We start from the raw sequence: 25,425 nt of genomic DNA, 5'->3' as shown, positions 1-25,425 counted from the left end.
GATGCTAAATATCGGTCTTGGGCTCCTCTTCTGCCCCTATCCCAACCACATTAGGCTTCACAGCCTGTGATTGCAGACTTAATCTACCAATTAAAATGTTTGTGAATAGTGATTATTTGCAGTTCTAGTGAAAAGGAGTGAGATACAAGACTATTGAGCCCTTTAGGGGACTTGGATACAGGTAGTCAGTTGATCAGTCTTTTTGAGACAGCATCTATCCTAATGGGTCAACTGATAAATTGCCTCATGTCACCATGAGTTTTGGCTCCTTGGCAGCAATGGCTATGTTTGAAGATAAATTTAGTCCAGATATGGAGGAGGAGGAAGTCAAGAAGCTGGTGAGCGAGGCCATTGCCGCTGGCATCTTTAATGACTTCGGGTCTGGTAGCAACATTGATTTCTGTGTCATCAGCAAGGCCAAGCTGGACTTCCTCCATCCATACTCTGTGCCCAACAAGAAAGGGACCAGGTTTGGCCGGAACAGGTGTGAGAAAGGGATTACCATGGTCCTCACAAAAGGGTTTACCTCCTTGGACATTGAGGTGCTGGAGGAAACTGTCCAGACCATGGACACTTCCTAAGAGGCTGAGCTGGCTGGTTTATTGTGGAAGGGTGGGGATACTGGAGCCCCCCTCTGCTCCAGTATCAAGATACTCATTTGGCTACTGTTTGCTGAAAGAAACTCGATAAAAAAAAAATGACGACAAAAAAAAGAAGAACCACCATGTGAGATAAATTTATTCTTCCTAGATTACTGATTAAAAAAGCATACTCTGTGTCATTAAGCATTGGGCCCAAGGTCACATAGTTGGTTAGGGTAGGCAAAATAATTGTCTCCATTTTGTAGCTAATCCTGTTAAAAAGCCCTTAAATTTTCAGAAAACCTCTCTAGGATGTGTCTTATGAATTAACATAGCCCATTTCACAAATTCAAGTGCTTAAGATGTTCCACCCTGAAGTAGGACCGGAAATGGTCATTTTCTGTTGGCTTTCCTCTTTTCTAAGAAAAAATGATTTTCATTCCTCAGAGTTAGAATTTTAAGTCCTAAGAGAAAATATCTATATTTCAAAAAAGATATTGTATCTTCACTGTTCTTTCTGAATCTTCTTTTGCTGTTTTTTCCCCCTTACGACAAGTTTAAAAAGGTGTAAAGGATAGCACATTTTTATCACCTACAGACCTGGAAACCCAACCATTATGCCTCACAGAGAATTATCATGCTTTCAGTTACTATGAATCATTTATTTCTTAAGTGGCTTTTGAATGAATAGTTACAAAATGATGTTGGGGGAGGAGGAGAGTTGCTGAATGAAAAGCATACTAATAATTAGGAATCTTGTTTAAAAGCTGTCTTGAAAATACATGTGCTTCAATAAATTACCTGCTTTGCCCCATCAGAATATGCGAGGAAGGTTGTAGCTTAACTCTCTTCTGTGGATAAGGAATTGAATGTGTTTACCTGGAACATATAATTTCATCATAACGTATAGCTTGGCCTGACTTTACTGACATCTCCTCAGGATAATAGGTAGAGATGAAGAGCATGAAAAGAAAAAAAAAAAAACACCCCAAACCTACATACTTTACTCATGGCTGATCTAACAAAGGTAGGATATCTTATCTGAGGCAGATTTGAGCTAAGTATTATACTCAGTTCTGGTTTTATATAGTTAGTTTTGATAGTGACAAAGGATTATGTACTGTTTACATGCTGTTTTCTCCATCTGTTGTTGCTTTGAGAACAGTGACTGACACTGACTACTTAAAGGGATAGACAGTGCTTTTTAAATCAGTTAGAGATTAAAAAATCAGTTATTAAATCGGACCACATGGCTATCTTGCCCAGGTAAAATGGGGTATGTCATTGACTTTACTTAAAAAATTATTTTCAGTGATTGTTCTGAATGGTATAGGGAGAAGTAATTGATTTTTGGTATTGTTTTGGTTTGTTAGATCAGTTCTACAATGAGATAGAATTTTGAACCAAGCTAATATCTTTAGAACTGCCCAGAAACATCAGCAGGTAGTTTAGTCAGTTGGCATTTTAAAACTCGTTCTTTCTGAGATGTGAATATTCTACAGATTTGTAGTTTCTATCATATTTACCTTAACTGGAGAAGAAATTATATTTAGAGTGAATTCCTTTCTCTGGAGCCTCATTATAAAAAAGTGAAAGAGTTATTTGAATTATTATAGAGAGATCAATTTCTTTTCAAACAAGCACCCAAACTAGTGCAGTCAAGCTGCTTGCTTTATCCTGTGACCAAGGATACACACCTATAAAAATTTTATCGAGAGGCCAGGAGTTTGGCCTAGTGGTAGAGTGCTTGCCTAGCATGCATGAAGACCCGGGTTCGATTTCTTGGTACCACGTTCATAGAAAAATGCTGAAACTGGTGCTGAGGCTCAAATGGTAGAGCTCTAGCCTTGAGAAAGTCCAAGGACAGTGCTCAGGCCCTGAGCTCAAGCCCAGGACTGGAAAAAAAAATCATCGATCAAGTTTTCCATTGAGGTTTCATAAGCTCTAGCATTTACCAAGGCCTTCCGTGAATTATTCATTCATATATGTGTATTCTCAACTAGATAATATAGGAAAAGAACTATACACATTTTTTTTAGTTCCCTTTTGTTCCTGACACAAAGTGAATGTTTTCACAATGGTATTCCAACTCTACATGTGTACGTAATGATTTACATGGAGCTTACTGCTTATCTCTTATCATCTTATCTCTTCCTGTGATCCTTGCTTTTCTATTGTCCATTTAGTAGTCCCAAAAGTAAAATAGGAAATCACTGTGATGTCTCTGCATCCTTTGAGGTCTGTATATTTTATGTTAAATATTGAATCTACCTTTTAATTTTAAATCCCTTTGCCATCATCCGGATGACATATGGTTCTGTGTGATTTTTTTTGAAGTCTCCTAGCAAGACAGCATTATTCCAGATTTGGCCAGAATTCTATTCTTCCTTGGTGCCAGGGAAAGAACTTTCTAATGTGCAGTCTTACTCTGTCACTCTAAAATCTGGCATTGGTTTTGTTTTTTTTTTAAACATGAACTCCTTAGCCTGGGATACAAGGTCTTTCACTGTCTGGTCTCTGATGTGGTCACTCACTGTCAGTCAACTTAGTTTCTGATGCTGTGCTTCATCTTCTGTGGTCTAGTTGTGCAACTGTATCAGTATATCTGAGTGCCTCAGATATAGAATGAGGCTTTTTGCATGAACCATGCATGCCCTTAGACTCACTCCTGCTGCATTCTTCAAGAACCCCCTGCTCTGAAAAGCAGATCCAAACTGTGCACCTACTCCATACCAGCCTGACTATGTTATCATCTATATGACATACGGGGGCATTACCATAAATAGTTATCAGAGAGCGTTTGACACTCTGCTGTCATTGCCTCATTAGACTATGAGTTCTTTGATGATAGACATTTCTAAATATTTATTTTCCAAGGATTAGTCTGTAATTACCAAACATATATGTGGGATCTTGAGCAAATCAAACATCAGATTCTATTGTCTTCATCTAAGTAGTAAAATTTGTTTCACAGTTTTCTTTGTGAGACATCACACAACTACTGTATACACTGCATCAATATAATACCTGTAACACACTAAGAGCTCTATAACATTTCTAGTTTCATTTTATTATCAGTTTATGAATACAGTACATCTTAATTATTGTCACCCTTGCTTTTAACTTAGTTCATATTGGAATTAAAATATGCTGCATCCAGCTGTTGTATATTTTTACTGCTGAATATGATTCTATTGTATCAGTATATCAATATTTCACAATTAAGTCTTCCACTGGTGGATATGTGACTTTTATCTTTCTTCAGTTATAAATCTAATACCAAGAGTAGGCAAAAACAAGGATTAGCAAACTTTTGCTAAAAATGACTAGGTAGTACACATTTAGGCTTTTCAGAACATATATGGTCTCTACTAACATTCTTTTTGGAATAGTTCTTTAGAAAAGACAACATCTTAGCATATGCATAGTTTATTAAACCCTGGTCTCAGATACATATATAAAGAGAAATTACTTGTCATCAGTTATGAATACATTCATTTGGGCAGGCAATAGGAAGCTATTTTCGGCATCATTATACCAATTTATCCCCCACAAACAGAATAAGAGAATTCCCAACATACTTAACCTCCATCATAACCTGATATTATTGTGCTTTTTAATTACTTGTCTAGTAGATTTAAAAAATGGTACCATATTATGGGCCTCAATTTGCATGTCCTCAATTACCAGTGAGATGGAGCAACATTTCCTACAATCATGAGTGTTATGTTTCCTATCCTGTGAAGCACTTGTTTGTATTTCTTTCCTGTTTTTTTTGTATTTTTATTATAAAAATAGAATCTATATTCTGGTTTCATTTCAGGATATTTTTTTGCCAGTCCTGGGCTTGAGCTCAGGACCTGAGTACTGGGCCTTGGGCTCTCTCAAGACTAGAGCTCTACCACTTTCTACAAGGCTAAATCACTTCCTGCTTTTTTCCTGTGTATGTGGTACTGAGGAATTGAACCCCCGTCTTTGTGCATGCTAGGCAAGCACTCTACCACTAGGTCAAACTCCCAGCCCCTCTGGTTTCATTTCAGATCATATGAATCTTTCACCTTTTACTAAAAATCAGATCTTTTATATATTTTAGGGAGTATTCTACTGTCATTATTATGTGTATCAAATATATATATATATATATATATATTTTTTTTTTTTCTGCCAGTCCTGGGGACCGAATTCAGGGCCTGAACACAATCCTTTGGCTTTCCTCAAGGCTAGTGCTCTACCATTTGAGCTATAGTACAATTTCTGGCTTTTCTATGTATGTAGTACCAAGGAATTGAACCTGGGTCTTCGTGCATGTTAGGCATGCTAGGTCAAACTCCCTGCCCTCAAATATTTTTCTCTTGCTTTTGTGAGCTGTTTTGTGAACTGTTTTTGTGTCTCTTGTGTGTGTGTATGTGTGTGTGTGTGTTTTAGTCTCAAGTATTTTAGATAGTACTCAACTGGACAAAAAGTATTTCAAATCTTGTACTTTGGGAGGATTTGGAATATTTGCATATACTTTCCCAGTTGAACATCACTACTCTGAAATTTTTAAATCTGAATGTCATATTGATGCTTAAGAGGTTTCAGATTTGGGGGCATTTTGGACTTGAACTTTTCAGGTAGGGCTATTCAGCTTTATTGTGATTACAAATAATATATCCCGATATCCTGAAGTTTGCCATTTTAAAGTATGCAATTTTGGGATTTCTTAAAAGTATATTCAGAAGGCATATCTTAATTTTAATTTTAGCAGTTGTTTTGCTTTGTGTCCATCCTGGGGACTTAACCTAGTTCTTGGCTGGCTAGCTAGTTTTTTTTTAATTAATTAATTGATTTCTTTGCTTGCTTGCTGTCCTGCCAATCCTGGGGCTTGAACTCAGGGCCTTGGCACCATCCTTGCCGTTTCTCAAGGCTAGCCCTCTACCACTTGAGCCACAATACCATCTCTGGCTTTTTTTTTCTATGTATGTGGTACCAAGGAATTGAACACAGGTCTTCAAGTGTGTTTGGCAAACACTCTACTGCTAAGCCACACACCCAGCTCCTTGGCTCTTTTGTTTTAAGAAATTTCTAGCCAGGTGCCAATGGCTCATGTATATGATCCTAGCTGAGATCTGAGGATAGCAGTTCAAAGCCAGCCCGGGCAGAAAAGTCCCTTGAGACTCTTACCTCCAATTAACCACTGAAAAACCAGAAGTGGTGGGGTGGCTCTTGTGGTACAGCACAAGTCTTTTTTTTTTTTTTGGTGGATCATGGGGCTTGAACTTGTCCTGGGTGCTATCCCTGAGTTCTTCAGATCAAACCGACCACCATACCCCTGGACCTGGGTGATGTCTCTGAGCATTTCAGCTCAAGGCTATGGCCCTAAGCTAGAGGCAAGCCCCTCTTGAGCCAAACTCCACTTCCCGTTTTCTAGAGGTTAATCGGAGATAAAGAGTCTCAGGTCCTTTTGTGCCCAGGCTGGCTTTGAACCTTGATCCTCAGATCTCAGCCTCCTGAGTAGCTAGGATTTCAGGCATGAGCCATCACGCCTGGCTAGAGCACTAGTCTTGATCACAAAGAGGCTCAGGGACAATGTCCAGGCCCTGAGTTCAAATGCTGAAATGTACACAAAAATTTTTTTACTCTGGAAATTGAAGCTGGAAGATTTCAAATCCAAGGCCACATTGAGCTACATAGTAAGACCCTGTCTCAAAAAACAAACAGAAAACAAGATAAAAGGTAAAAAGTTCCTTCTAATTCTAAACTTGAAAGAGGCTGTTTGCATTGGTTTTTCAGAGTTTTATAGGTTTTTTTGTTTTTTGTTTTGGTCCGTCATAGGACTTGAACTCTTGACCTAGGCATTGTTCCTGAGCTCTTCAGCTCAAGGATACAACCCTACCCCTTGAGCCACAGCACCACTTCCAGTTTTCTAGTGGTTAATTGGAGAAAAGAGTCTTTTGGGCTTTCATGCCCAGGCTGGCTTTTTTGCTGGATTGGCTGTGAGTCAAGCTGGTTGATAAAGCTTAATTTTGTGAAATCTGCAGAATGGCTTGGTAATCCTTATTTTACATTTCACTGAGTACTGTACCATGCAGTTTCCTTCTGTTCACTGAAGGAAGAAAAAATGGCTACATTAAGCAGTAATGTGATGAATTTAGTGTCTAGCCTGAGGAGCTACCATTTGCTTCTAATTGGCACATGGAGCACAAAATCAGCCCTGATTTCCTCAGAACTATTCCAAGCAGAGGACTACCAGCCATCTTTAAGTAGCTCAGAGATATTCTTAGATTCTTTTAAAATTCCTTTATCAATGTGAATGTTATTCTCATTTACATATTTCTTGGCAGTTCCTGTATCTTATTTGACTTTGGTACTTTGAACCAAATTTCTTAAGATTAGCTGTTCATGTTGATCTGCAAAAAGAGAAATACTGGTGAAAACAGACTTAATTTCCAAATATTTTTTGCTAGATTTCCATTTACTTGTAGCTGTGCTTTTACCACTGTACATTTCATTTAACAGAAAGAGTTGGTTAGAGGAAAATAATATCAAGACCTTGTTTGCCCTTGAATGCTCACTACCATTCCTAATGTACATCTGGTTCTCAAATCCTGTGAACAGGTCAGTGGGAAGAAAAGCTTTCAAATATTATTACTATACAGAAGTCCAGCTGCTACTTCCAAAAGACGGAATAGAAAAGAAAGAAGGCCTCAACTAATGGTTGGAAAGTATTAAAAGTTTCTGCATTCTGGATGATAATTATGAAAAATCACCCACATAGAAAAAAAAATCTCTTTCTGAAATAAAAAGTTAACACCACTTGTTTTTTGGAGAATGTTTAAAATGCATTATCTTTAAGCTGATTTTTTCTTTTCTTTTTTTTTTTTTTTTTGTCAATGGTAGAGGACTCAAACTAGGGGCCTGAGCACTAGTCTTGAGCTTTTTTGCTCAAAGCTAGAACCCTACCACTTTGAGCCAAAGTTCCACTTCTGTTTTTCTGGTGGCTAATTGGAGACAAGAATCTCAGGGACTTTCCTACCTGGGCTGGCTTTGAACCTCAGTCCTCAGATCTCAGCCTCCTGAGTAGTTAGGATTACGGACAAGAGTAAGCCACTGGCACGCAGCTTAATTTGATATTTTTATGGGTTAAATGCCATCATACTCTTTTGAAGTTTCCCTTAAGGTTCGTGTATAACATTTTTGGAAATGATTTCCTATGAACTTTTGTTGGTTCTCGATGTAATTTTATTAACAGAGCAAATGCAGTTTCCTTGCTTATCAGCAATTAGAAGTTCAACCTCAAATAGAAAGGAAAAACTTAATCTGCCTCCAGGAAGATGAAGTAGACATACTACCCTGTTCCTCTCATAAAATAAACTAAAACTGCTATACATTAGATATAAGCAAATATGAGAGTATGAAAGATGAAAAATGGCAGCAGACCATCTGGAAAGCTCTAGAAACAGCATAATGGTGTATTAGCTGGATTTTCTTTCTGCCTCATATATCACAGATTTGGAGTTGAAGAAGTCAGTAAAGAGGAAACATCAATAAGAGCAGACTATACAAATAATAAGCAAGCTAGCAACGATGACAAAAATAAATGAAAGTCTGTTTTCTCCAGGAGAACACCAGAAATGGCATGGGATTGCATTGCATAGCAAAACAGAAAGCTTTTAAATAAAAATTGATGTGCTCTCACAAAGTCAGCACAAGCTGATTGGGAAACCTAGACTCTCACTTTCCCAGGCTCCCTTGAAGCTCTCCAGCCTTCCTCACTAGATAGCATCACAGAAGGCTAAGTGTTGGGTAGTAACTAACACCTCCATTTTCCATTACAGGTAAGTAAAGACCTGCACTTCAAGAGCCTGGTTTTCAACCCCCCTTCCCAGCCCCAATAGTTGTGACACAGCCTTTGCCTCTCCCACTGGGGTGTTGTCACATGGGAAGTGGTTACTTGATTCCTGCCCTAATGTAGGACCCAAACTCCTACATGTTCAGTAAGAATCCTCCCTTAGGTTATCAGTAGAAGTGCAGACAGGGATCTGATTCTACCTGACAATAACAACATAATCCTGCCTTCCCTTGCTGGAGTTGCTATCAGAAGGTACAACTAAAATGGGTGTAAGTAATATGAAAATTATCATGGCAGAAGAGGAAAAAAAATTTCCAGCCCAGAGCCAGTGGCTCTTGTCTGTAATACTAACTATTCAGGAGGCTGAGAGACTATTATCTCCAACAAAATACTCAGAAAAAGCCAGAAACACTGTGGTAGAGCACTAGCCTTGAGCACAAAGAGGCTCAGAGACAATGCCCAGACCCTGACCTAAGTTCAAGCCAGGGACTGGCAAAAAAAAAAAAAGTCCTCTGTTTTAATGAAAATATAACTCTATTCCAAGAACCAAGATCTCAAGCTTAATGAGAAAGGAAAGGGATGCGATTAATAGAGCCCAATAAGACCCAAAAGCAGCCAGTGTTAAAAATGCTTTTTTAAACAATTGTAAACATGGAGGCACCAACATAAAGACAGAAACCTGAGCAAATAGAATAACCTAATAGTACCCAAAGCAAAAATCTCAATAGGCTGAATGGCAGAATGGAAAGGATGGAGAAAGGAGTCAGTACACTTTGGAAGTAATCATATGATTGTTCAACTTGAACAACGGAGAAAAATCTAGCATATTATTACAGTTGCATAAAGAGGGTAGGAAGGTAGAGGGGCTGAAATAGTACTAACTAAAGCTTAGCACATTTGATAAAAGACAAATAGAAACAAGAAGTGGAATGAAGTAAGCTGTATAATGATGGCCACACCCTAACCTCTTACACAGAATGTGTTGCCTTACTGGGCCTAGGGACCTGTAGAGATGATTAACTTAGAGATTTTGAGATAAAAAGATTTTCCTGCCTTATCTTAAAGGGTCCCAATATAATCAGAAGAGTATGTTGGCTTTTCTAAATGGATCCCTACTTAATTAGAATTCTTATAAAGAGGAGACAGGAAGACTGGAAAGAATGAGATCTTGGAAGAGAGGGAGAAAAGACAAGACTCATGCTTATCAGCCAAGATGCACAGGAAGCCTCTAAAAACTAGAAAACTCAAGAGGATGAATTCTTTCTTTTTTAATAATTTTTTATTGTGATTAATAGAAGGGTTACATTATATTCACCAGATAGAAGGTGTATTACTTCATAAACATTGATACCCTTTCTCATGACATGGTCTCCATTTCCCTCCCACCCTCCCCCCACTTACCTTGATTTCCCCCCTTCCCTATCTAATTTCAAATAGCCAATTAAGCACATATAAAATATATCAGATAACAAGGTGAAAAAATGTAACAACATGAGATAACCAAAAGAGATGAGCGAATAACATAGTACATTAAGGACAACAGTCATTCATTATATGACTTTTGTTTCCTTATCCTGAAGGTCCTTACATTTAGTGTCCTACTATTTGACCTAATGTCTCTAGATTTTGTTCTATTGTAAATCTCTGCTAGGAGAGCCCAAGATTTCTACTGATTATGACAAATGAGGGAGACTATTGGGCCTATGTTCCTTTGAGTCTGGCTTACTTCACTTAATATGATCTTTACTAAGTCTTTCCATTTCCTAACAAATGGGGCGATGTCATTCTTTCTGACAGCAGCATAGAATTCCATTGCATATAAATACCACATCTTGTTGATCCACTCATCAACTGAGGGACATCTAGGTTGGTTCCATATCTTTGCTGTGGTAAATAGTGCTGCAGTGAACATCGTTGTGCTAGTGGATTTAGTATGTCCTTGTTTCTGGACAATTGGGTAAATGCCAAGGAGCGGAATTGCTGGGTCATAGGGGAGCTCTATGTTTAGTCTTTTGAGGAACTGCCATACTGCTTTCCACAGTGGTTGAACGAGTTTGCACTCCCACCAACAGTGTAGTAGTGATCCCTCCTGGCCACATCCCCACCAGCATCTCTTGTTATTAGATTTGTTGATCCTGGCCATTCTAACTGGAGTGAGGTGGAATCTTAGAGTTGTTTTGATTTGCATTTCTTTTATGACCAGAGATGTTGAGCATTTCTTCATGTGTCTATAGGCCATTTTTGTTTCTTCTTCAGAGAAGACTCTAAGTCTTTGGCCCATCTTTTAATGGGATGGTTGTTACTTTGGAGATTAATTTTGGAGTGATTCAATTTTTTGAGCTGTTGATATATTTTAGATATGGGGCCTTTGTCTGTTGTATAGTTGGTGAAGATCTTCTCCCACTCTGTAGGCTTCCTAATTAATTTACTACCTATGTCCTTTGCCATACAAAAGCTCTGCAGTTTAATGCAGTCCCACTTATCCAGCCTTTCTCTAATTTGTTGTGTTTCTTGGTCCTTATTAAAAAAGTTTTGACCTGTGCCAAGGAGGCCTAGTGTGTCTCCTATTCCTTCTTGTAAAGTTTTCAGTGTATCTGCTTTTACCTCGAGGTCTTGGATCCTTCTTTGTCACCCTGCACTAGGACTAACTCCAAATGGATCAAACTTTAGTATTCTGCAGGTGCTTAACCAGTTCTGCCAGCACCACTTGTTGAAGAGGCTGTCTTTCTTCCATTCTATTTTTTTTGGCTCCCTTGTCAAAGATTAGGTGGCCATAGGTCTGTGGTTTAATATCTGGGTCCTCAGTTCTATTGCATTGGTCTTCAGGCCTGTTCTTGTGCCAGTACCAAGCTGTTTTGATAATTATAGCTCTGTAATAGAGTCTAAAGTTTGGTATTGCACTGTTCTTTCTGCTAAGAAGTGTTTTTGCTATATGGGGTCTTTTATTATTCCATATGAAATTTTGGATTGCCTCTTCTATTTCTTTAAAGAATGCCATTGGGATATTGATGGGTATTGCATTGAATTTGTAGATAGCCCTTGGCAAGATTGTCATTTTCACTGGCAAGATTGTCATTTTCACGATGTTGATTCTTCCAATCCAGGAGTATGGGAAGTTTTTCCATTTCCTCTGTTCTACTTTAATTTGCTTTTTCAGGGTTTTAAAGTTATCGAAAAGGTCCTTTACATTCTTAGTTAAGATAATTCCTAGGTACTTTATTTTCTTTGAGGCTGTTGCAAAAGGAGTTGCTTTCCTGATTGTTGAAGAGGATGAATTCTTTCCTACTGCTTACAAGTTGGATAAAAAAAGCCTTTACACCATCAAATACCACTTTGTACATCACTTTATAATAAAATTTAAATAAAAAAACAGAATTGGTACAAAAGTTTTAAGTATTATAAGAAAATGTCTACTCAGGAAAGTATATACAGTGAAAACACCCTCCAAAATGAAGGGGAAATCATACTTTCTGATAAAGACAGCAAAGGAATTAGACACAGTACATTTCTCTAAAGGAATTTATAAAGGAAATACACTAAACCGAAGGAAAATAATCTTAGAAACACAAGAAACAAGAAAATAGTGAATACAAATATGACTTAAGACAATAGACTTCCCTTCTCCTTGAGTTTTCTAAAATTTACTAGAGAGTCAACACTAAAAATTACAACTTTTTATATAGGTTAAACAAATGTAGAAAAAAAAGGTTTAGACAAATCAAATGGATGGAGGCAAATAAAAGGACAAAAGGGTATTGAGGTTTCTATACTTCACTCACAGTTCTAGCCATAAGAGCAATAGACAATGATAAATCTTGCATATATACATATAATGAAATATCTAGAGCAGCCTCTAAAATGTATATTTAGAATCATTATACATAACTAAAATGAAATTGTAAACAGTGTTCAAGTTACTTCAGAAGGCATCAGAAAATACATCTGCGAAAAACAGGACCAATTGGATATAAAACTGTAAGAAATGTATATGTATATATAAATACTGAAATTACTTAATAATGGTAACGGACCATATTCTTTCCTGCTAAGGTTGGGAAGAGGTAAAATGTACTTTCTCACTCTTCTGAGCATTATTCTGCTGGAAGTTCTGTCTAACACAGTAAGATAAGAAAAAGATTTTTAAAAATGTAGATTGGGCTGGATGACAGGGGCTCACTCCTATGATTCTAGCTACTCAGGAGGCTGAGATGTAATGGTTGTGGTTTAAAGCCAGCCCCAGCATGAAGGTCCCTGAGACTTATATCTCTAATTAACTATCAGAAAATCAGAAGTGGATTGGCATGGTGCCATGCCTAAAGGTGGTAGAGTGCTAACCTTGAGCTAAAGAGCTCCAGGACAGTGCCCAGGCCCAGAGTTTAAGTCCTGTGACTGAACCCCCCCCCCCAAAAAAAAGATTGGAAAAACAGGGATAAAACTGCCCTTCTTATCAAATAATTGTCTAAGCACATAATCCCTGTGATTTTACAAAATAAATCCTAAAACTAGCAAGTGGAATTCAGTAGGATCATTAGGTTTGAGCCAAATATACAAAAATTAGTGGTGGTCTTGTATATTACAAATGAGTACATAAACATCAAATTAAATATATAATACCAACTCCAAGAGTGAAGCCTTTGCTGATAATTGTGTATCAGTATATGTTTAGCAGTTGTGACAACTGTACTCATGTGGTATAGGATTTTTGATGAGCTGGGTTGTGGGCTCTATGTTGGGAGAGGCCATGGAATATATATGAACTCTGTTGTTTTTGCTTACGTTTTCTGTGAGCCTAAAACTCTGCTTAAACATCCTTAAATCTACCTAAAAGAGAGAAATACAATACAATAACCCTAAAACAAAAAGGACTTGTGTTTGAAGAACACAAAAACAAAATTCTGATGAGACTTGTTATTTTCATGGATGAGTAGACTCAATATAGAAAAGATACTGATTCTTCCAAAGCTGCCGTACTGGCTTAAGACAGTTTCTGTCAAATATCAGCCAGGTGTTTTGTTTTGTTTTGTTATGTTTTTTGTAGGATTAGTTAAAATTATTCCATGATGCACACAAAAAGACAGCAACTAGTGAAACTTAAACAATTTAGAAACCAGGTGTGATGCCTTTCCCTTATAATGCCAGTTACTTGGGAGGCAGAAATAGGAAATCAGCCCACAGAAAAAGAAGTTGGTTAGACACTGTCTCAGAGAACAAACAAGGAATTGCAGTCCACATTTATAATCTCAACTACACAGAAGACATAGATAGGATAATAGTCTGAGGCACGCCTTGAGCTAAAATCATGAGACCTTACCTGAAAAGGAGAAAAACAAAAAGAGCTCAAGTGGCTTACATGGTAGAGGGCATGCCTAGAAAGTCCAAGGCCTTGGTTCAAACTGTAGTACTACCAAAAAATATTTTTTGAAAAAGAAGGGTAAGTGGGAAGAATAAGTCCATAGAATTACAAGCATATAATGTCACTACAACAACATTTGGTGGCTAAACATCAGATCCATGAAATAGTGGAAGGTCATATTTGCAAATACTGTATCCACCAAAGGATTAGTAAAATTCAGTAACTAAAAGTAATATAATTAGAAAATGAGCACAGATTCAGAATATAATGTAGTGTTAGAATGCCTAGCAGGCATTGAACCCCTGCACAAAGGAAGGAGGGGGAAAAAGGAGGGAAGGAAAAAGGAAGTAGGGGAGGATAGAAAGGGAATAGAATAATGGCATAGATCTTTGAAGAGTGTACACAGATCCTCTAGCATCTCTTCTTAGCATCTCTTCTTATCCACTTAATGTTGGATAATAGACTACAATTTCTTAATTTATATTTCATATCATATATTTAAACATGATTGGGTATATAAAAATGCAGGAGCTTCTGACAAATCAGCAAATCTGCCAACATGGGGTTCATGTTTCCAAATGTTCCCGAAAGGTTTGCAAATATTTAAGGCTTGCTCTTAGATGAGGCATACTTGCCACAGTCCTAACCATTCCTTACTGTCTTCCAGATACTGAAACCACCCATCAGCTTTGTACCTTTGTGCAACACTGTTGTTTTCTCATCATAAAGGGAAATGTTTTTACCCGTCTCACCTGTCTCACTTCACTTGAGCCTGGGATCCCCTGACCCCACCAGCACTTGAATTTATGATACTGTGAAAGTTTATTCCTTCTGAGACCATGTTCTTCTTCCTGCTTGCCCGAACAGAGCTCCTTCAAAGTTCATACAGTCTTTCTGATCTCTTTAGTAATAATCAATTACTTCAATTTTTGTTTTAAGCCACATTTATTTCAAATAGCTTTTTGATGCTACATATTACATGTATTTTTCCCACTGGCTATCTTAATGCTTTGTATGGTTATATTCTTCCTGATCATAAACTACTTGAAGTAATTTCTCTGAAAGCCTCCATTATTCGTGCCACTGTTGAACTTAAGACCTCCATAAACTTGAAGGGGCTGAAATCACTAATCTATTGAAGCTCTTCATTGAAATAATAAAGGCTTACATGAAATTGATTGTCTCCTTTGACATTTCTTAACCTTCCTTCATCAGTCTTATAATTACTTTAACATTCCTTTCTGCAGACTTTGTAGTTATTTATATAGGGTTTTAGCTGGGAGCTTCTAGATTCATTTTGTTTCCACGCAAGTAATACATGTAATAAGAGGAAATGTTTTGCCTGCAGCTGGTGTTCTGATGAAGGATTTCAATTTTATCACTCAAAAGCTGCCTCGTCTTCTAATGGATCAAATTTGGAGATTCTCCTGAGTTTTGTGAGCTTAGTATCAAATAGTTAACCAAGCAGGAAATGAAAGTAAAGGGCTTCATTGAAAGACTTCATTTTTTTTATAGACACTAAAAAGTGGAACTATGTTCTTGGAGATGATGGTACTGTACACTGTAGTGTTCCAATGAGAAGCAGGATTCCTTTTCTGACTAAGGAGTCGATGACAGAAAGTGTTGGAATAGAAGGATGACTGAAAATTCCATATATGGGAGGACCAAGCACATGATTGCCTTTCATTTTTTATTCAGAAGGAAGAAGTCAAAGAATGGTAAGGCCATTTGGGATCAAATCTGTGTCCCGCTCATGTGTTTCCTGTACCTGTTAATCTGTGCTATCTCTGTCGGGAGAGGAGACACTTGAGACAGCCTGAGAACTCAGCGGGATTTCCCTGGATCTAGGGTTTCAGCACTTAGTTGGAAGTCTGCTATGGGTAGAACTCTCCAGTTTACTAGCAAGAAAGAAGGTAAGGAAGTAGGGGAAAGGATACCAAATAGAGTAAAGGGTGAGAGTTCAGGAGCTGTGTTCAGCATTCTATCTCACTGCCCCTACCACCAGCTGTGTGATGTTGAGCAAATAATTCACCTCCCAATAAATAGTATTGTAAATTGTAATATTGCAGCATTCATCATCTGTAAAATGGGCATGATTTTAGTGCTGTCTCATAGGGTTGGGTTTTTTTTTTGCCAGTCTTGGGGCTTGAACTCAGGGCCTGAGCACTGGGCCTTGGGCTCTCTCAAGACTAGAGCTCTATCACTTGAGCCACAGCACCACTTCCCGCTTTTTCTGTGTAGGTGGTACTGAGGAATTGAACTCCGGTCTTTGTGCATGCTAGGCAAGTACTCTACCACTAGACCAAAGTCCTTGCCCTATAGGGTTGTTTTTATATGAAAAGTACAGGCAGTAGAACCTGGTGGTTTGAGGAAAGTGATAAGACAAAGGCCTAAGAATAGGCCTGCTGTCTCCTGCTCCATACAAGTAGCAACAGCTCTTCATGGTTGGATTTTTTTTTCAATTTTTCAGTTTCTCTTTTTATTCCATACCTTCACAGTCATCTGAAACAACCATATTTCTTAGTGAAAGGAAGCAGAACCCTGGTAGGCAATTTAGAGGGATAAAGATAGGCAATCAGGGCCACACTTGTGTTTGGAACCATTGCCAACATGTGTTTTCAGATGGAGAACCTATTTCTATCCTGAGATGTTTAATTCAGGCCTTGTCTATGTGTTATACTCAAATAACTGCTCATTTCCAAAGTACATCTGCTCATGAATACAGTAGGAAGTCTTTTCCCCTGGAGAAGAATGCCTTAGTTCTTACATCTTCTTCCTCAGGTCTAGAGAAAAATCTACCAAGGGATTTCATTGTTTTGTTTTGTTTTGTTTTGTTTTTTGAGTTTAAGGTACCTTAAACTTTAAGCATTAAAAGTTTAAACTACCTTGCCTCAGGTGCATGGAACATAAGAAATAACATACAGTTGAATAATTTGAACCCAGAAATGAGCAGTAAATGAGCAGTCACTTTTTTTGTTGTTTTCTTCTGTTATATTAAGTGATTTGTTGAGTGCACTTTGGAATGAGCCTGTAAGGAGAGAGAGAGAGAGAGAGAGAGAGAGAGAGAGAGAGAGAGAGAGAGAGAGAGAGAGAGAGAGAGAGAGAGAGAGAGAGATGGGGCTTGAACTCTGGGCCTGAGCACTGTCCCTGAGCTCTCCAGCTCAAGGCTAGTGCCACTTCAGGAGAAGTATTTTTAAGGTCAACAGTTTCTTTGATCCAGACCTTGCCAAGAGCCAGGTCTGAATGGTAATACCAAAATTCAACAACAGTGGTCTTAGCTTCAAGGTGTTGCTCTTTGAGCTTTAACAGGTCTCTTCTGACTGGATCTGGAGATGTGGGAGAAGCAGCAGAGGATGCTGTGGGAAGAGTGATTGTTGCTACAGAGAAAAAGTAACAGGATGAGGCTTTAGGAAGAGCAGAGTGGTTTGTGGATTTATTCTTTCAGCAGCTGCTGACACCCTCTACCGGGGCCTGGATTAAGAAGGCTCCAGCAGCAGGGGCAGTGGCCATGTTTCTTTATCTCGCCTTTTGAAACCATTGCCTCCTTCCTTTATTTACAGGTTTTACCTTGTCACACATACCTGACTTTCTCACCAGCTTGCAAAAGCAAAGCTGGGAAAAAGAGTCCAGAAGAAACAATCTTTATCCTTCACCTTTCTGGTTTTTCTTACTATTTACTTCATTTCTTTTTATCTCTCCATTTTCTTTTATCTTCATTTTTTTATCTCTGTAAGGAAAATGCAAATCCTATTGTCCCTTTACCTTCCTCTCCAGCTCCCCCACGAGCAGGACCCTTCCTTCCCCATGCCAGTGGTGTGTGTGTGTGTGTGTGTGTGTGTGTAGAATGGGTGATTTATAGATTGAGAAACCTAGGAAGATCAGAAGATTCCATTGGTCTAAATGATCTGTGTAAGTTGATGGGACAGGGTGGGGTGAGGGGTTGAGGGTGGTAGAGTTGGGGACAGTGGGGGTAATATTGACCATGATGCATTGTATTCAGAAACTGACACATTGATTGAAACACTTTTGTATAATCACTTAAAGATAATAAAAATGAATACACAAATAGTAAAATGAAATGAGCTGTGGGCTACAGAACTAGCTTTGATTTTTTTTAACACAGAACAAAACAGTAGATGCTGACTGAAGAGGTCAGAAAGTCTGCCTAAGTGTCAGAGAATGACTATGAACCATGTAAGTGGGAAAGAAGACATCACAGTCCCAGCAGAACTCACAGTTTATTAGCATCCAAAGTATGAATCATAAAATCCTGAGTGAATGAAATGAACCAGCAGGATCTCAATGCCCTCTCAGATCAATTTAATCTGACAAGGTTTACTTAAGAACTTATAGAACATGGGTAGGTCTGTCTTTGTCTCTAAAATAGAAAGGACATTTTGTTTTTTTAGCATAACTTGAATTTTTTCACATCTTTACAACTTTGGGTTATTGACTCAATTACTCTTTTTTATAAGCCATTATCTTTACCAGTGTGGTGCTGTATTTTTAAAAAAATATCCAACACTTTCCTTTCTGATTTCTTCCTCCCCACCACCCAGTCCTGGGGGATTGAACTCAAGGCCTGAGTACTGTGGGCTTTCTCAAGGCTAGGGCTCTACCACTGAGCTACAGCACCACCTCTGGCTTTTCCATGTTTGTGGTACCCAAGAATCGAACCCAGGTCTTCCTGCATGCTAGGCAAGCACTTTACCACTAGTCCAAACTCCTAGCCCCTCTCCTTTCTGATTTCTAAATATGCAGAAAAGTAAACATTAGTGGTATATAAAATTAGAACCAATCTCTTGTTCAATACCTACTTCTAGAACCAGTCTCTTCATACCTAGTTCAACTAATGTTCTAGAATGTAGATCATTGTTTGCAATTTATATACTATAGACTCACTGCAGAATAAAGTAAGCACGAGTTCTCCTGAAGGAACAAGAAGTAGAAAATATTGGAATCTGGAGGTACAAATACCCAGCCAAGATATGGTGGGACTTGAACTCTGGGTCTGGGTTGTCTCTGTGCTCTTCGGCTCAAGGCTACTGCCATACCCCTTAAGCCACAGTGCCGCTTCCAGTTTTCTGGTGATTAATTGGAGATAAGAGTCTCATTAACTTTAATGCCTGGGCTAGCTCTAAACTGCAATCTTCAGATCTCAGGCTCCTAAGTAGCTCTGTCACTGCATCCCGCTCTGGTAACCCCTTATAAGGCATTCAGTCAGCTGGACCTGATACTTTCTCAATTGACAAATTAACTTGGTGGTTCTCAATTCTGCTTTTGAAGGTTCTCAAGTCAGTGTCCTTTAGACTTGAATGTGTGTGGAAATTACCTAGGAATCAAAAAATGGTATATTCTGACTCAACAGATCTGATTTGGGGCCTGGGATTTGCCTTTCTACCAAGATCGTAGATGATGTTGCTGGTACGTAGACCACAAGTTGTTTAGCAGATTCTATATAATCTCTGTGCTCAACTTCTCTTAACTAACTCTACAATTCTTTGAACATGCAACTATCTGACATTTCAGAAATACAAGAGAATTTCACTAAACATTCCTACCATGGTATTATCTCTTCTCATTCTTCACAGTCATCTTCATCAGAAACCCTTTTAGATGCCTAATTACGCATAACAATTTCACATGCTTTCCAAAAAGAACTAAATCGATTAGGTCTGCTTTATCAGACTTGGCAACTAATGTCAAAGAAAAACGTATGGAGATAGTAATAAATATTGAAACAGTAACAAATATTGACTGATAAATGTTCATTTGACAGAGCACATTAAAATAAAAATGGGTATATGTTTAACATGGAGCTATTTATTTTCATGGAGCTTTTGTTCTTTTTAAAATCTGGAGAACTTGTGGGTGGGTAAAAGGGATGTTGAGCATGTTCCATGTAGTTGGGGGGTGGGAGGGAGGGAGGGTTGTTTGTATTTTTTTTCCCATTTTAATGAATCTTGCTTAATACTGTCCATTAGCTCTCATGCCTGGTCAGCAAAAAATGCTTTAAGTGTAGACTGTATGCCTCTGTTTTTGTTTTTAAAGAGAATAAATGCAGAAGTTTGGTGACATGTCACAGAGCCATGTTGCCTGGTATTAGACTGATCAAACCTCTGATTTTCTGTTATTTCTCCAAGGCAAATCAATAAGATTATGTGCCAGCAGAATACCTGGTGGGCTGCAGGAAGCTCACTACCAGCCCAGTTGGGCTGCCATTGCATACCATTCCCGTGTGAATGGGCACTGCTGTGGCATTGTGGTCCCCACATTCCTGGGGATGGATGGAAGATTTTCCCAAACCTTTTTGGCAGAAGTGTGTTCCTGTTATTTGTACACCATCCCTGACCCATCCTGTTTTGTTTTGACTTTTAAACCTTGTATGTTAGTATTGCAGGCCGCAGGCATGACAGGCAATGAACAGGTGAAGAACCAATGGAAAAGTGTTTAAACTCCTGTGTTTGCTAACAGGCTTCTGAATGTATCGCTGTGGTCCACAGAGAGGGCTGGACAAGGTGGCAAGGAGATGCTGTATCAGCTACCACAGCCTTAAAACAAAGTTGGTGTCTCTTTGGACTTTAAAAATGTTCCTATGCAGCTTATTTTATTTTTGTTTAATCAAATAAACAAGAGGGTTTTTCCATGGAAAAAAAATAAAATAAAATCTGGAGAACTGAAAGGTTGTCCTATAATTTAAAAAAAACAAAAACACTTTTGTTTCTATTTTATAGATGGAAGTAGGAGGCCGACCCCATTTGTTGTTTGATTCACTTTGGCCTCACTAACTTAAAAAGAAATGTGAAGCTAGTGACTCCTATCTAGTGATGCCTAGCTATTTAGAGAGACTTGAGATCTATCTTAGGATCAAAATTCAAATTCAGTCCAGGAAGATAAATCCAAGAAACTCCAGTTAATCAGCCAAAAAGCTGGAATGGAACTGTGCCTCAATGGCTCAAGTCATTGCTAGCAGAGAGAGAGAGAGAGAGAGAGAGAGAGAGAGAGAGAGAGAGAGAGAGAGAGAGAGAGAGAGAGAGAGGTGGAGAGAGAGGGAGGGGGCTAAGCAAGAGCATGAGGCCCTGAAGTCAAGCATCAGTACTGGTGCAAAACCAAAAAGAGAGAGGGAGAGAGAGAGAGAAATAGCAGTCCACATTCCTGACCCTGTCCATGTACAAATGCCTTGGCCTGATATGGAGGTGTACAGCCTTGAGTATGTGTAATTGGCTCATTAAATTGTCCTCAGTGCTCTGTGCCCATCATTCATCCTCATGCCACCTTTGGAAAATGAGGACAGTGAGCTGATGAGTTATCTCTGAATCATGGGCTGTTGGGTGATGTGTAGGAGGGAACTGATCAGAACCAAAGTCTGGAGTTTGGTTCTCTTTCTTCTGTGAACACTTGCATTTGCTGAACTGACTGGCTCAAGTTCTTGGCTGTGTGGGTGGAGAAAGTGGTAAGATGAGGAGCCACTGTCAGTGAGGTTTGGTTCAACCTGCTGGAGATAATGCTCATATGCCCAAGGTGGCTAGTTGTTCCATTATAACTATATCCTTGATTATCAGAGTGATATTAGGAGGGCTCAGTTTACTGATTTATTCTAACTCACCAAGAGTGAAAAGAATTGCCACACATCTAGAAAATCTTATTATCTAATCAAGGATTTTGAATTCATATACTAACAGCAAAATTAAAGGACTTTGCTCTATGCATTTTTGGCTTAGGAGAGCACATATATTTAGTGGTGACTCTATGTGTCCTTAGACATACAGAAATGCAGAGGAGACTATCTGTTCCATGCTATTAGGATATAGCTGTGCACTTCTGTGGGTGGTACTGTGGAATCTAGTACAGTTGGGTTTAAACCTACCTTTACCACTTAGCAACTGCTAATTCTCCTTTGTAAACCTCTCTTCCTAACTGTGGAAGCTGCATACTAGTTGTGTGGATCCCATGGAATGCTTGTGAGTGGATACAGGACACCAGGATAGATGGGATGGATAAGTCAGTGTTTACCAAAAAGTGAGGACTTGTAACTGACTGGTATTCATCATCATGGTAAAACTGGCATACAAAACACATCTGAAATAGCTCAGGTAAAAAAAAAATAGAGGGGAGGGGTGGAATAGGGTTCTGAATTTATTATTTTCAATGCTACTTTGTATGCATGTCTTTGTACAGGGGGTTTTATCTGGGTTAATGAAATGTCACACCTTTCTTATTAGGGATAAAGCTGCTATGGAGACAAAGCTTCTAAATGGGCTCAGTCCCAACCTTTCATTCCGTAATTTAGCATGAGCTTTTGTTTTCCTTTTTAATAAAATCATCTTTAAGGAGTAAAGAGAAGCTACACATCTTAAAGGAGATACCAAACCATGAATAATTATTAAAATGGGAAGTTAAACATTTTTTAAAGCCACAAATGGCAGGACTGTTTTACACTGGTGTCTCACATGTAAATCTGGCAGTGGAATTTTGCAAGCAGAATTGAACACACTAGACCTCTGAAGGCCTTGTAGAGATAAATGAGAATAAGATTGTGGAGAGTGGGTGTTAGAATCGGGAGTCAGGGCACTTTTTGCTGCAGTCTGGGAGGGAAGCAGTAAATGGAATCTGAAACCTGCTAGTTGTATCATAAGAATACAAGGGTTTACACAGCTGGGAGAAAACTGAAGAAACCAAAATGAGCCATTTACAGTGGGAACCAAACTCTATGAGAAAAACCCTAGGGGAGATCCTTAACCTCTGAACCCTGTTTCACTCTAGTCTTTCATTGGGTTTCTGAAACTTCTATGCCAGTGCATAGACACTAAGCCATCTTGGCTCAGAGGTGGCAGGGGCTTGCAACAGTTAGATCCCAGATGTGTGGGGCACACAAATATCTGGGAATCTTGTAGATTCTCATTTGCAGTTCTGGGATCTGCATTTCTAGCCAGTTCTCAGAGGCTTGCAGGTAAAGCTGTTGGCCCAGTGGCCATAATCTGGGTAATAAGTGTCTAAACACTGGTTCTTCAACCACACAGTTTTCTGATCTGTATTTCCTGTATTTCTGTCCTCTGTACCTGACCTCTGATGTACTCACAATCCACTGCTCCTCTTCCTCATTTCCACTGTCTTTCACCCCCTCTACTACTCCTTTCCTGTTTACCCAATTTACATTCCATGGTATCTCTTCACAATCCCTACTTTGTACTCATCTTGAAGTTCTTTGCTCCATTCTCCCTTTCATCATTATACTTAGCTGGTGGCAAAACTTCCACCCTATAAAACCTATTTCCTGCCACCCTCTGTGGCCTTACCTCTGGTGGTGGAAGGGCTGCAGGACCATGCTAGCTACTGACAGCCTTGTCCTGTCAACCCTCCCTGTCCTTTTTGGAGCACTTCATGCTCCTTCTCTGTACATCAGATATCTATTTCTCCATCCTATTTCAGAGGTAATTTGATTCTTATTTTCCTTTCTGTGTCACCACTTAGAAGTGACCTTCCTCTGTGGCCTGCCCTGGATCTGCCCCCATGTCTGCATGTGCCCAGTGTCCACAGATGCACTGGATTTGCTCTGGTTCCACATCTGATATCATGGGCACATGATATGCCTCCCTACCTTCTCCACTAGTGATGTTTTTACTGAAGTCCAACTCAGCATAGTGACCCCACCAAGTGTGGGACCCCTTCCTCTACAATGCCTCCAGTTGTTTCCTGTCATTGAAGCTGCTCTTCCAAATAGGTGATTTGTCTCCCCCTCTGTTAGACAGCTTCCTGAGGTCAGGGGATTTTGTCTGTCATAGTATCAAAATCCTATGTAGAATAGTGGTGGTCCATGAGATGCTCCTTGGAAACATTTGATTGATGATAGAATAAGAAATATGACTAAAAGAACCAGAAAAGGACGATTAGGATAAGATTACCTATTGTTAAAAAATACTTAAAAACTCCTCTTGTCCTTTATGATTAGACAGGTCTAAAAAGAGTTCAGCATATTTAGGTTCAAAGTTCCCTAAATAGAGAACTATTGAGCCCAACAGGTCCTTCAGAGATCAGGGGAGAAAAATGCATAATATTGTATTCATTCAAAAATCCTTGTCCCTTGTCTCATTAAATGCATCCAAAGGAGGTCACCAGTTTAAGTCATGGTTTAACCAACCTACATTTCTCAGGGATTTGAAGTTTCTTTTTTCTTTTCTTTTCTTTATTGTAATGTATAGAGGGGTCATGGTTACATGCGCAGATAGAGGTTACATCACTTTTCACACATACTCCCTCTCATGTTTTTGTCCTCATTTCCCTCCCCCCAACCCCGATCTGGAGTTTTGGTAGCTTCTTTTGGGACATTGGCAAGAGCTGTAAGTTATTAGCATTTAATAGTTCTCTGGGCTAAATAGGCTTGTCAGTATAATTTTTTTTTGTGGGGGGTTATGGGGCTTGAACTTGGCCTGGGCGCTGTCCCTGAGCTCTTCAGCTCAAGTCTACCACCCTTCTCCTGGGCCTGGGCTGTATCCCTAAGCTCTTCAGCTCAAGGCTACTGTCCTACCCTGGAGCCAAGCCCTACTTCCCATTTTCTAGAGGTTTATTGGAAATACGTCTCAGGTCCTTTTGTGCCCAGGCTGGCTTTGAACCTTGATCCTCAGATCTCAGCCTCCTGAGTAGCTAGGATTACAGGCATCAGATACTGCACCTGGGTTATCAGTATAATTTTACTAAAAGAGATAACTATTATGAGATCTATATCTTACTCTATGTGGGTCTTTTGTTCTGACAGCAACCACATGGCTTTAAGATGGTCATAAACTATCCTGAGAAGTCACAAAATGAAAGTACTTATCTTGGGAATATGCCATGCTGGTCAGTCTCAAGGACAAAAAGTTGGGCATTTAGTCCCCTGGATATGAAGGAGACGGTTAAAAATACCTACAGAAAATTGTAGCCATCTTTATTTTTAGTTTAATCTGAAGAAATTTGCATTTCTCACCTCATCAGGTTCACTAACTCATTGCCAATCAAGGTTTTGTGCAAGCTCTGATCCAGGGGGAAAGCATAGTGTGTTATAGGTATTAAGTAGGATGACTGCCTTCCCATAGGACCAGGAATACAGCAGTTGCTCAATATGTGCACATTCTCTGTCCCTGTCTCTCTGTCTCTGTTTCTTTATGTCTCTCTCCCTTCCCCATCTGTGTCCTCTCTGTGGGTCCCATTCACACTGTTGTTTTTAAGCATAAAATGGAAGTTAGGATATAAATATTGTTGTGTTTCATGAAGTCACATTCATTTTAGACTAGCATTTCTAAATGGGGGGGGATATTTTGCTGCTCAAGGGACATTAGTCAAATATGATGACATTTTTGGGTTGTCTCAATTTAGTGTAAGGGTTGCTAGCCACTAAAACAAAATTATCCCTAAATGGCATATTGTAGGACACAAGCTTTACAGAGGTCTTTAAAATTTATTTCTTCACTGGACTCTAAATAAAAGGGAGTGTTGAATAGGCATGACAGACCATGGCCATAGTTGTGATATTATAGGAGTAAGCTATAGGATCCCTCTTTGAAGCTATAAGTCATATATATATATAATATTCATTTCTATACTCATTGTTCAGTTTCTTTTAAAATATGCAATATGGCGGGGCACTGGTGGGTCATATCTGTAATTCTAGCTTTTCAGGAGGC

The 25,425-nt window shown here is 38.9% G+C and overlaps 1 pseudogene; it reads left to right on the top strand.

Moving 5' to 3' along the window:
- Positions 1-254: 254 nt before the first annotated feature.
- On the top strand, positions 255-581 carry LOC150058927 (proteasome subunit beta type-7 pseudogene; annotated as a pseudogene).
- The last annotated feature ends 24,844 nt before the right edge of the window (positions 582-25,425 follow it).

The sequence above is a fragment of the Megascapheus bottae genome, chromosome 9, assembly GCF_031878675.1.
Source record: "Megascapheus bottae isolate mThoBot1 chromosome 9, mThoBot2.hap1, whole genome shotgun sequence".
NCBI classification, from domain to species: domain Eukaryota; kingdom Metazoa; phylum Chordata; class Mammalia; order Rodentia; family Geomyidae; genus Megascapheus; species Megascapheus bottae.
This window is presented reverse-complemented; position numbering and strand designations above follow the sequence as displayed.